Raw genomic sequence first — 13643 nt, forward strand, 5'->3', positions numbered from 1 at the left:
GCTGAAGGATAATATTTTGTAATTCATATGGCAGTTTTATACCTCTGTTCAGATATTCTACTTGGTGAAAATGCTAACAAGACCATTTTCATTTTTTAAATCAGGAAATTATTTTCTGTGATTGCCTGAAGAAATGTCTCTTTTCTACCTATAGTACTAAAGGAAATAAACCTTGCTATACTGAGTAGCAACTGTTATTATTTTAAGGATGGATTGGGTGGTGTGTTAGAGCACTTCAGTAAAAGTTATGTGAAGTCTTATTTTCATTTTTTTGAAGATTATGGTTAGGAAAAAAGGTAAGCTTGTCTTTCTTTCCAGTTTTCAAAATCTAGCATGCTAATATACAGTTATTACTTAGAGGTGGTCACATAGTTACTTCTAGGACTAAGGTAAAATTAATCTGCAAGTGTAATTCCCTGTCAAGCCCAAGTCCTTCAACTTTATGCTTAGAGATATTAAAATTCACACTTTTATGCTTTCCCAAACTGCAATGTATAAAGTGCTTTTGTAGTTTCTTCTTTATTGTTCAGAGAGAATTTTATTGGTGCCGTTCAGACAGTCTCTAGTGATTCACAGTACAGCCTTCCAAACACTAACTTACCATTAGCATCGCTTACTTTCATGACTTTGAGCACATTTTCTAATACTGCTGACAGAGGAAAGACGCGGATGTAAGTGATGCTATCAGATTGAAGTCAGACTCTTGTGTGATAAAGAATGCTGAATTCTGCTTTTTTCTTCATACCCCAGCATAAATTCTAATTGAGTATAAGAAATGTACATGATGGTATCCTCATATGTAGAGAGAGGCTGTTCTCTCCGCTTTTACAACTTCCCAGAATATATAAAAGTAAAACTGAACTGGAGCATGTGAACAGTAATGTGTGAGAGCTTTTAAAAAGTAGTTCAAATACTAGAAGCTATTTTGGTTCCTGCAGGGTCAGCACACCTCCATCATTCCATCTCTATTTCTTTCAAGAGAGCATCAAACTAACCTTCTGGTCACACAAAGCTTGTGATATTCTCCTCCATAAGCACTCTGCTGCTTGCTTCTTCCCTCACCCTGGCAGTGGAACAAGTCTGGCTTTGACTTCTTTTGAAGGAAACTAAAAGTCATTGTGCTTTGAAGAGTTATATCATTCAAAGTCTGCAACAGAATTTTGCAAAATTTTGTTTAGGGGAACTAAATAACTGAGATTTTTTAAGTGGTAAAATGTGGTATTGATCACAAATTCAAATCTAGTCCATGCAATTAAGTCAGAAGTTGCTCTTATTTAAGAGACTGTATGAAACTTAACTTATTCACTTCCAAGTGGATGAGAATTTCTAATTATAAATAGGTCTCATATCTGATCGATGATCACCATATTTGTGGTCCTTGGTTTTATTATTAATGAATATGTTTTTCAGTTTATTTTCTAGGAAGCATTTAAAAGGTGTTTGGCTTTTACCATGTGCTTCAAAGCTATTAAAAGCACTCCTGAAATGCACTGGTGAATAAAGTGCTCTTAACCTTTACAAAGACACTTGTGAAACAAACAAAACACTTATATGACGTAGATTTTATCACTTGTGTTAATCCCGTAAGCATTTGTGTTTACATGACCCACAGACAAATGGAAGATATGATTTTTAAGGACTCCAAAGTCAACACTTTTTGCAAGTGCTAATAAAAAGGAAGTGCCAAGAAACAGAAGACATTGCATTTCCTCTAAGCCTCAGTAGCACATACAATAAAAGTATGTTAAAAAAAAAAAACAGGGGAGAAAAAGGCAACATCTCAAATAGATTGTGGATGTGCTAATGTTATTACTTTTAGTATGGCCTATTTATTTTCAGTCCTAGAATAAAATTCATCCAGGTCTGTATTATGATCCATGTATATGTTTTTTGTAGGGTAGTTTTGTAGTCATTTGCCACTCTTGAAAGCTGTGTTAGTTGACTAAAAGTTATTAGAAGGAACATACAGACAATAACGGCCATCTCCTTTTTTGATACCTCACTTCAGTTTGAAGGAATTTACAAAGATGCTGTTGAATACAGCCAACTACCAGAACTCTCTTCCAAGTCAATATTAGAAACACTAGCATGTCGTGCTTCAAATTCATATCCTATTTTACTTTTCGATGATTTAAGTATTTATGCTGAAATTACAAAAATAAGCAATGATGAACATTTAGATTGGTTCATATCCTGACAAAGGTTCACCATAAGAAAACAGATTATTCAAAATCATATTCATAAAAATGATTTTCACTTGAGTACTGCTGAAAATCATTGGATGAATCTGCATTTGGCTTCTATTTTTCATCAAATTAGAGGTAAAGAAACCCCAAACTTCTAATAAAATTTCCTGACCGTAATGTAATGTGAATGTCTCAAAAGAGAGTTTATTCACAAATGGGTAAGTAAGCATATGGTTAAAATGTCATTAATACTTCTGGTGTAAAACATAATTTGGGGGAATGTATGTTGTATTATGCATAGCAGTATTTCTACTGATAAATGAAAGGATTTATTGGAGCTTTCTGGTCGAGATTCCACTTTCTGCTGCAATAGATAAGCATATGTTATTGCTTGGAAAGATTTTTATGCTGGTATGCTTGAGGTTAGCATCTGTTCCATTTGGTGTGCATAAATTTGTAAATGGTTTACATGTAGTAACTACAATGCACATTTCCTAGTCCTAAGCATTATCTTTTATAGCAGATTACTTGGAAAGCAGCACCGTAAGTCATTTTTATGCTTTCTGTATACTGTTTAGAAAAAATTGTTCATCTTTCATCAATTAGAAAGTGGGCAAGTTAAATTATACCTAAAAGCAGTATTATTAAGATAAAACTTATATAAAGATTGAATATGGAACAATATCTATATGGAATAACATCTATGTGGATAAGGCTGTCCTGAAGAACAAGGTTCTGTGATTTACTCAAGCAAAGGGCTTGGTATTTTTTCTGTGATCTTAATGTGACCCTTTTTAAAGATTGATTTCATGGGAAACAAGGCAGTCTCTTCGAATAGTATTTTGGTTTGTTTACTTGAGAAAAACTTATATGAAATAACTCTTTTGACTAAGTTCTCAGATTGTTGGGCTGATCATTCAGAAATTCAAGAATATTTGGCTGTCAGGAAAGTGGGTTGAGCAGTGAAATAGGAGAACTGGGGAAGCTTTCAGTGTCTAGAATGTAAATTTAACTGAAAGAAGTCTTAGCAGCCCAGAATTCATGAAGGCCATCTAGGTCCAACTCCATACAATGTTAACTGAGCAGTGGATTATTTGGCCTGCATACAAACAGTACATATGTGAAAACAACTTATTTAGGAATCATGAGAGCTATCTCTGCAAATTTGTAACTGAAATAGAAGTTATACATTTGAATGCAAGGGTTTAATTTTTTGTGCTTGGACTGCTGCAGAAATTCTAAATTCCTGCCACTGAACAATGCATGCAAAGAATTTGCTTGTCAGTGACAACATTAAGATAAAGTATCTGACAGTATCCTAATACTTCAGTTGAAGGTAGCTGAAAAAAAGAACATCTTAAAATATTCTGGGGGCAGCTATTTATGTTTCTCTCCCAAACATTATCCTTGTGCAAGAATAAAAGCTGTAAAACTGTAAATGACTTGGCGTATTTGCACCAGAAGTGGTGAGCAGAAGATGTACGCAGAAGGAGCAGCTGGAAGAGGAAAAGGTATTTGTTTCCAGTGCTGAACATGGAAGGCTCTATTAGTTAGTCTGCACTGTCGTAAGTGTCACCATTATGAATGTAAGTGGACTGCCCTGTCAAGAATGGGGGGCAAAAGAGCAACTATTCCGAGGCAAAGAATATGCTAGATATAGAGACTGGATGAAAATGAGTAGAACAGTCTGGAATAGAAGAAAGGGTAGCTAAGTCATATGTGAACTGTTAAAGAATGCTAAAATAGGACATGGGTAAGAGGCAAGAGGGTGGAAAAGGGGATCAGAAAATTGGCGGGCTTGAAAAGAAGAGGAAAAAACAGCAGTCATGGAACAGTGAATGTGAATGAAAAATATAAGGGAGTTCAGGCGTGAAAGAAATAATAGGAAAATCTCTTATGTAAGAATAAATGATGTTATACAGTTTGATCCATGAAAGAATGGTCATAGAGTATGGTCTGTAATGTCTCAAGAAAATCCTTGCTGCCTGCTCAAAGGAAAGCCCAGGTAAAGTAGAAAAGGCCAGAAAAATCCAAAGTGCCCGTGGTTTAAGAGAAGCACCTGAAGCACCTATAATAATGTACTGTCAATCACTTTTAGACTGTAATTTTTCCTGTATATGTTTGTAGATACTATTGTTGCTTCTGGCATCTTCCTTCACTGTGTTTTGTTCTCTAGGGAATCCATTCCTGCAGGGTAGGTGTGAGATGGCTCCTGACTTTCTCCGGAACAAATCCTGATTTAGTTATGGGTAGTTCCTCTGGTCTGCTGTCCCTGCTCTCCTCAGCTGCTTTGGGACTGACCCCAATGTCAGTGCCTGAGGTACCCAGTCACATGGGTGGAAATGGATGAAAGGGGTTGCATTTAATGCAGGAGAGTGGACTTGGCACAGGGAGCACCAGCTGTGAAACAAGCTGAACATGCCTTGCTTCAGTTTTTCAACTCCCATATTTAAGCTAACATTATTAAAACTAAAGCAGATTTTGGTTCTGAATTCTTCTCTACAAGAGCTCTGTGCCAGGTATGGGGAGAGTTTCTGAACTTCCAGTCTCAGAGGAGGAAGAAATGGAGCTGTGTACAGCTCATGTATATTGATGCATGACCTTGATGCTTGCATTGCCAACAGCAAAAGGAGAATATTTGAAGTAAGATTAGAAGAATAATCTACTGAGAAAGCGAAACCTTGGCAGTACTGTAATATAAACAAGCACTAACGCCTGCTGTGAGACTAAGGCCTTTAACTGTGTTTTTCTAAGAGATAAAAACTCCTCAGTCCATCCTATATCTAAAATAACTTTCCATGTAATAGTACTGAGATGGCAAATGCTATGCCTTTTGTTTACATTTGAGATGTTGCTAAAAAATGCTAGATGCATAATTCAGTATAGGTTTGTAGCAGTCTATTTAACAAGTTCGTCTCTCGCCCAGAAATTAAGTGGAGTAAGACTGTAGTACCTTTTATGATCTCTTGAATGAATAACATGCAGTGCAAGTTGTGCATGGATCAGATTACTAGAGGAAATCTCTGGTAAATTTTGTGATGGATGCATATAATAAGCTGAAATTCTTTTAATACTGACATACAGTGCTCGGATTAATTATGAGGGCCCTAATAAAAGACACCTGGTATTTATATTAAGCATGAAGTAACCTTTAAACCACTCAATGTTTCTGAAAATAGTTTCCGTGTTTTCAATGTTAGTCTGTTATTTCAGCTCTGAAACAGGCTGCTTAATGGTACTGAAGTACATATGTTTTAATATGCACTGCAGGGTATTTCACCAGAGGAAGGTCATTCTTGACCAATCTGGTGGCCTTTTATGATGGAGTGACAGCATTGGTGGACAAGGGAAAGGCAACCCATGTCATTTACCTGGACTTGAGTAAGGCTTTTGACATGGTCCCCCACCACATCCTTATCTCCAAATTGGAAGGATGTGGATTTGATAGGTAGACCACTCGATGGATAAGAAACTGGTTGAAAGGCCACAGACAGAGGGTGGTCATCAATAACTCTATGTCCACATGGAGGCCGGTAACGAGCGGCATCCCCCAGGGGTCTGTCTTGGGACCGGTGCTCTTTAACATCTTTATCAATGACGGAATCGAGTGCACCCTCAGCAAGTTTGCTGATGACACCATGCCGAGTGGTGCGGTCGACATGGTTGAAGGAAGGGATGCCATTCAGAGGGACCTTGAGAGGCTAGAAAGGTGGGCCCGGGTGAACCTGATGAGGTTCAACACGGCAAAGTGCAGTTTTGCACTTGGACCGGAGGAATCCCAGGCATCCCTACAGACTGGAAGGAGCGGTCCTTGAGAGCAGCCCTGTGGAGAAGGACCTGGGGGTCTTGATAGATGAAAAACTTAACATGAGCCAGCAGGGTGCCCTTGCAGCTTGGAAGGCAAATGGTATTCTGGGCTCCATCAGAAGAGGGGTGGCCAGCAGGGACAGGGAGGTGATTGTTCCCCTCTACTCTGCTCTTGTGAGGCCCCATCTGGAGTACTGCGTCCAAGTGTGGAGCCCCCAGTACAAAAAAGACAGGGAACTGTTGGAGAGGGTCCAGAGGAGAATGATCTCCACAAAGATGATCAGGGGACTGGAGCACCTCCCCTATGAGGACAGGCTGAAGGAGCTGGGCTTGTTCAGCCTGGAGAAAAGAAGGCTGCAGGGTGACCTCACTGCAGCCTTTCAGTACCTAAAGGGAGCCTACAAACAGGAGGGGAATCAACTCTTTGAAAGGGTTGATAACTGCAGGACAAGGGGAAATGGTTTTAAGTTGAGGGAAGGGAGATTTAGGTTGGACATCAGGGGAAAGTTCTTTATACGGAGAGTGGTGAGGTGCTGGAACAGGCTGCCCAGAGAGGTTGTGGATGCCCTGGAAATGTTCAAGGTCAGACTGGATGGGGCCCTGGGCAGCCAGGTCTAGCATTAAATGAGGAGGCTGGTGGCCCTGCATGTGGCAGGGGGGTTGGAGATTCATGATCCTTGAGGTTCCTTCCAACTCTGGCCATTCTGTGATTCTGTATTTCCATTTGTGGGAAATAAACTTTTTAACTGATCAACTAGAAATTCAGTGCTGGAACCAAAAATAAAATCTTTTTTTTTTTCTAACTTGTCCTGAAGAATGAAGATCTTGGAGACTAAATTCTTCTTCATGGCAAATCTCATCTTCTAACTATAGTTGAATAGGGTGATATTTGTTAAACATTTGAAATAAATAACAAAGGAAACTCAGTGTGGATAACACAATGAATTTAGATTAATGTCTGTGAAGATGGTAGCTTAATATAGATCATGTGAATAGCTTTGTCTTGATTCAGACCAGCTGCATACGTAACAACATCAAATATTATTTTGTTTAAACAGGCTAAAACCATAGCCTTGCTAATTCTGAGCTGTGATGATTCTGGTGGGCTTGCTGAAATAAGTTATTTTTGGCAGGAAAGTAAGCAGATAGGACTTGAAAATTCACAGAGAGCTTATTTTTCTGTTTGTGTAGGAAACAGGAAATCAGAAGCAATGTTACAACTGAGAATAAAGGTAGTGTAAAAGAACAAAGATGAGAAAGTAAGATAAAACCTCTTTCTCCTCAGGAGAAGACATTTGGGTGATGGAAGAGATTATTTGGCCTGGAAGAGATTATGGGAGTATTTTCAAAATTTGGGATTGTTATCTGGAAAAGGGAACCCCCAAGCTCCTTGGGGGAAGTGCTGTTTAGCTCTCTTATATTTTCTGAGGTCCCTTTTTATAGCACTGTTCCAGGTGATCCCTATAGTCATGTCACCTAATTTTTGGCAGCAGTGTTTGAAGTCTTTTGTAGTAATGAAATTTCTGTTTTTAATTTGAAATATAATCATAATTTTGTTTATAGATTTCAAATACTTGTGCTAATGGATGATGTTAAATCCATCCATTATTGAGGATGAAATAAGCCATGCTTATGTGTTTTTTATATAAAGCTTTCACTTCTATTTCAGCATTCATACTGAATTTGTAGCCAGTGGAGGTCTGAAGTTATGAAATTAACTTTAAAGAAGAGAAAAAGGCTAGGAAACCTAGCATTTGAAATAGATCTTGAAAAATTCAATGAAAGAGTTATATCACTGGATAGGATATTCTTGAATTTTTTTAAACGGATTGCAGACTTGTTAAACTAATATCTTTACTAACTTGTAAAACTAAATATCTTTTGTTTCTGCTCAACTGCATGGGAATAGAGGATTGCTACTACCTATATGGAGAGTTAGAGAAGTATTCTTTTTCCTGTCCTCTCACGCATTCTTATTTTTGCATTAAGATTTGTTTCTTTGTTTAATCTCTGCTGGAACTAAAGATAGGGGACTGAACATGCTCCACTGCAGTTTCTAGAGAAAAATTTCAAGATCCTGTTTATGTTTTACCTCTGTGTTTGGCAATGCCATCTGGCTTGCGGCTGCCAGATTTGAAGGGAGGAAAGAATTTTTTTTTCCCATTTCTTCTCCTTGTTTAGACTGGCAGAGGCTGTTGGGATTTTTTTTTTCCCATGTTCTTCTGTTTTAATTTCCTGGGTTCAGTTCACCTGTTTCACTGTAATTACTTGACAGTGCATGACCTACAGTGTCACTAAATCATAAAATTGAGGGACTTGGAAGAGACCAGAGATCAGTGAGTCCAACCCCAGTGCTAAAGCAGGTTCCCCATAGTAGGTTGCAGAGAAAAGCATCCAGTTGGGTTTTGAATATGTGCAGAGAAGGAACTTCCCATGTTCCAGTTTGTGCCCATTTGCCCTTTGTTCTGTCCCTGGGCACAGCTGAAAAGAACCTGACCTCCCAGACTTCCAATTCAGATATTTATATGCATTAATAAGATCCCCTTGTTCTTTATTTTTGTTGAAGATGAAAAAAGCCTTTGAGCATTCTATGCTAAAGATATGCTTTATAAGTTCAGAGTGTTTTTCAACTATTATGGATGCACAAACAGAATCTATTGTTGTTAAATATTTTGGGGGGTGTAGTATCTACTATACTAAGACTTGTAAGACTTCAGGGAAATCTAACCTCAGTGATCAAGGAAATCCCTCCTGCCATATGCATTTTAGTGCAAATGATTAATTTTCTGTTAAGAAATATCTACTGCAGTCTTCAAAGCAACAATATCAGTATTATGCTTTACTTTGGAATATTTTAAAAATTTGGCCTCAAAATGTAGAGTAATTTATACGCTACTTGATAGTTTAGGCTATAAACTCAATTTGGTTTATATGACTGCACCAGTAATAGCACCAGATTGTTTAAAGCCAGATTTCTCATCAAAGGAACTGGACTTCCTGGGAGAAAATATTTGAGGATCAGTGATCTTGAAGCTATTTTCCAAAAGGCTTTCAGAATCTAATAATCCTACCATTTTTACTTTTCATAAGATCAAAGCACTCCTAGCATTTTAAATACCTTTCTGTGTGATTTAGAAAGTGAAGATTAATATGTAAGAGTAAAGGATTTCAGCTAATTGAATATGAATTATATTCTGAATACGCTACTGTTAAATGTTGGAATGCTAAGGACATTGAATATTATGTAAGTGATTAAAAATTCTCATTAATTAAAACAAGTGATTGCACGATGATGAATACAGGATCTTTCCACACAGAAAAGAATGCAATTCTTGAACCTGTTATATTGCTTTCATTTTTTGATGTGGTATTAGAAAGATGTGGTATGATAGAAGTGTTTTTCTTGTAATAAATGACTACTTCAAAACTACATAAGGTAAATCTGAAAAATAATTATGGACTCAGAGCAAGAAGACTCATCAGAGAAAATGTGTAGCAGATGTTTAATGTGGGCTGTGATGTGACACAGATGTTTCTCTTAATTTTTCAGAATATATGGATATGTAACGCATGTTATATCAGATAAGAATAAACTGCTAGTGCTGTACAGCTGCCTTTGCGGAAGGATAGCCTTTATCTCTCATAATTATATTTACAATTGTATTACAGTGGGGCTATATACTAATGGGATGATTTGGTTGTAAATCCAAAAGCCATACTGCAGCTATTGTAATGTTGAGGTTGTCTTGTGTACGTCTGCCCTGCTGCATTTCCTGTTCACCTTCAGGAAAGAAGCCAACTGGATGCGAACCAGCTTTTGTGGGAATAAGAGCCTAATTTGTGTAGGGGTGACATTCCATTGTAAAATATGTATGGATATATCATTGGAAGTCATTACCAACATACAATACTTTTTCTTGTGCTTTATTGTGTATACTAGCTCAAGTGGAAAATCAAGTGACAGATTAATGCTATGCATCTGCAAAACCCCTTTGAGAGGAGCAGATGCTGTTGCCCATAAATCTAGACCTTTGAAGAGGCTAACGAGGGTGAAGGTGAAACAAATACTATGCTTATCAACATATTACCACAGTCTGCAGGGATTGATTCTCTTCTCTATAACCTGCAGGTTATTTTCAAGGCATACTGCTGAAATCTATTTTGGAATTAAAATGGGGCCAGGATGGGGAGTATTGATATTTTCATTTTTGCAGAATAAATCAGCCAGTGGCTGGCTTTTATGCAGTTACCATGGCAGGTTTTGAACCATTCCTGTCTAGATTTTGGTGGTTTTGTGCACTTACACACTGTTAATGAGTGAAATATTTGTCTCAAATTTCTTGGCATATAATTCATTTCTTGCAAATTCAGGGTTAAATTGCAATTATTTTGTCAGTAGACTTTTTTTGGAACGTGTGATGTGTGATAAAATTGTTCAAGGTATGTGGTGGTTTCCTGTATGTGTATAAAGATCTTCTGAATCAATTCAAACATTGGAAATGAAAGAGAACCTCTGGTGTTCTGTGGAATTTTTGAGTATTCCTTACTGATGGTTTGCCAAAGCTCATTCAAGATGAATTGTCTGGGTTTGTTCATGGGCTGTGACCCATACAAGAAGAAACTAAAGAAATTATCAGTGCTTGGTTTTAAACTTAAGCCCTTTACCCATTACTTAAAGAATTTTTGGTGAGGTGTATGTTACATACAGGTTACTGAGCACTTTGTAATCAGCTACCTGCTTCTGTTGGTTAACAGGTAGTAGTGGGACAGACTGACTTGTGAAGAAGGTTTTAGCTTCCTTTGCTGAGAGAGAAATCAGGTTGTGAGCTGAAGGTTACAAATAAAAAAGGAAAACAGGAGCCCTCCATACAAGGAGGAAAACCAAAACCAATGTGGGTTAATGCTGAGACTTAGTACCTAAGAGAAATCTGGAAAGTCACTCCTGAAGCCAGCTATCCAGCCTGCTGGTAAATGTAGCAGAATTGCAATTACTAATGAACTTGACAGAGGTGCTTGTCTTTTTTTTTTCTTTTTTCTTTTTTTTTTTCCCCCAGCCTTTACAGAGGAAAGAACATTAAATTTGCAGAATTTTGTTTTGCAGAACTTTGTGTCACCTGGACTTCCAGAAGTCCTAAATTAGAGGCAGACCTGAGAAAGGATGTATTTTGTCTTGTCGTGCTCCCTTTGGTCCCACCTGTCTCCATGGGAACATGGAGAAGAAGAATTCTATCTCTGTTTTTATGGCTCAGGTTGGCATTGGATCAGAGACAAGTTGCACAAGACGTATTCAGAGACAAGGGCTTTTTAGGGCTTCTTGAAAGCTGAAGGAAAACAAATGTTTGTCATCAAAGTCCAGTTTGATAGGATCTGAATATGGTGAGGAGTCAAGTGTGTTATGTGATTATGTATTATCTCACTTCCATTGTCTGGAAGGAATACTCTTTTATTGCATCTCCCACATTATTGTATGCAAGGAAGTCCTGAATTTGGGTTTCCAAGTCTATTATTAAAAGAGTAGTGCTGTCTTTTCTTTCCCTAGGCAAAAGTGTATGTGTTCTCAGTGTAAAATGAGTAAGATATTACAAATAACTTCTGAGTAACACATAGATGTTTGCATTGAAATGTAACTGTGTGAGTAATGTATGTCAACATCGAATTGCGGTCAGAATGGTAATGAAATATAGTCCCATTGGATGCAGGTAATTGACAGACTGGGGTTGTCTTCAATTAAATGCTCTCCCTGACTGGTCTGAGGAAAGTAGGAAGGATTTTAAAGCAAATGTAAACTAATATATACATTATGCATGGAATTAATCCATTATTTAGTAGTAAATTCTCACTAGTAGAGAGCTGTCAAGACTACATGGTAAGCTTTGATTATAATGAAGTCTCCATGCTCATTTTGTCATCCTTCTTTTTCCATGATCACATCTATTGAAGAATTTTTCATTCTCCTGCCCTTGTTCTGTTGTTAGGAAATGAAGTAGGTGCTAGGTGGTGAAGTAGTGCTCAAATTGTTCATTTTGCTTAAATTCTAATAATACATCAGTTTATCCATATGCTTATGTTAGCTCAGTATATTCCTAATTAACTAGTAATAATTTGCACAGTAAATATCAGCATTGGGCAACTTCTAGGTCATGTTTGACTTTCTACAACCTTACAGAAGAGTGTGCAGAAGACATTTTTGAAAGAAGATTAATCCAATGTATCATTAGAGTTTAAGTAAACAAAATTTTTTTTAGTTGGAGATGTAGAAGAATCAAAGTATGTCACAAACTTCTGTGACCCAAGAGTATGTTTCATCTCTGTGTAATCCTGGCTGTGTTCTTCAGATGAGTCCAAACCAATGCTTTGTTGCCACTGAGTTTCCTCTGACAGAAAATTTGATCAGGGATCTATATTACTATAGAGCATGTGGTCCATTTCTTTGTTTCGTAATTAAAATCAGATTTTTTTTTTCTTTTTTTAGAAAATGTTGCAGAAAACCTACTGGGACTGAATGGGAGCTTGTAATACAGAAACTCACTGCAACCTTCTGTGGGCTTCAAATCTCTTAACAATAAAAATCTCTACAGCTATGGTAAAGCAGAGTAACAAAGAATAGCAAAGTCACCTTGACTGGAGGTTAGTAATTTGCAACTAGGTAGAAATAGAACCTGAACTTTTATTGTGCCAGCTGGGTCTAATAAAGTGTTTTATTTTCCAAATAGGAATGTTAAATATTATGTTAATCAAGTAAATCCCACCCCCTCAAGAAATTTCTCAGACAAGAAGTACTTGGCTGTTTTATTCAGCAACTGTGGCTTTTGCAAGATGTTTGCCTGTATTTTTTTCTGAAGTATAACATCATATTTACAGTAAAAAAAAAAAAAAAAAAAAAAAAAAGTTTGAATGAGAAAGCTACAAAATTGAGTGTATAATATTCCTTGAGTCGTAAGTAAATTTGTCTTCCTGCCCAAGTATACCGGACTCCTCATATAGGCTTGTTGGCTTTGGCTTTTCACTGCCTCACTATTTATAGTGTCACTTAAGCCTGCAAACAGTGCTTAAAATGCTACTAAATCAGTACAGCTGTACTGTACTTGTACTTTGAGCCGTACCACTGCTAACATGGGAGTGTGTAACTTTGCAGTTGTGACAGTGGAGCACTGGGTTGTGGTGTAATCATTAATTTAGTGAGAATATTACATTGTACAATTGCCTCTGACTTGCAGGAAGTGGCTTAATGTTACCTCTTTCCTCTTCCCCAATGTAAAGTATAACTCACAAGCTCCTTGTGCTGGTTGGATGTTCTTTGTGAGGCTGTTCTCTGTTCCAGTGGTGGCTCTTTGCAACTGGAAAGGAATGGGATGCAGTGTTTCTATATTCACACAATTTCTCTTGTTATTGAACACCACAGATGAGAAGTGCAAGTGGAAAGGGAATTTCCTTAATGGCAAAGGGAATTCCAAAGTAGAGTGTGGTTGAGTTAGGTGATTGTCAGGTCTTTTTTTGTTGTTGCTTTGTTCTTTGTTGTTGTTTTTTTTTTGGGGGGGGGGCAGGGGAGGGAAGAGGAGGGTTTGTTTTTTTTTGTTTTTTTGTTTTCCCCCCAGGCCCTAAATCACTCCCACACTATTGAAAGGGGACAGAATTTCATTTAAAAGTCTG

At 37.4% G+C, this 13643-nt stretch overlaps 1 long non-coding RNA gene across 2 annotated transcripts in view; it reads left to right on the forward strand.

The window, feature by feature from the left end:
• LOC149917729 (uncharacterized) overlaps positions 1-12785 on the forward strand; it is a 31716-nt gene extending 18931 nt beyond the window's left edge. For both annotated transcript variants that reach the window (XR_016466674.1, XR_016466675.1), the window contains exon 6: positions 12466-12785. This is a non-coding gene — a long non-coding RNA (uncharacterized LOC149917729). The remainder of the gene's footprint in view (positions 1-12465) is intronic.
• The last annotated feature ends 858 nt before the right edge of the window (positions 12786-13643 follow it).

Source organism: Phasianus colchicus, chromosome 5 (genome assembly GCF_987193195.1).
Source record: "Phasianus colchicus chromosome 5, bPhaCol1.hap1.1, whole genome shotgun sequence".
NCBI classification, from domain to species: domain Eukaryota; kingdom Metazoa; phylum Chordata; class Aves; order Galliformes; family Phasianidae; genus Phasianus; species Phasianus colchicus.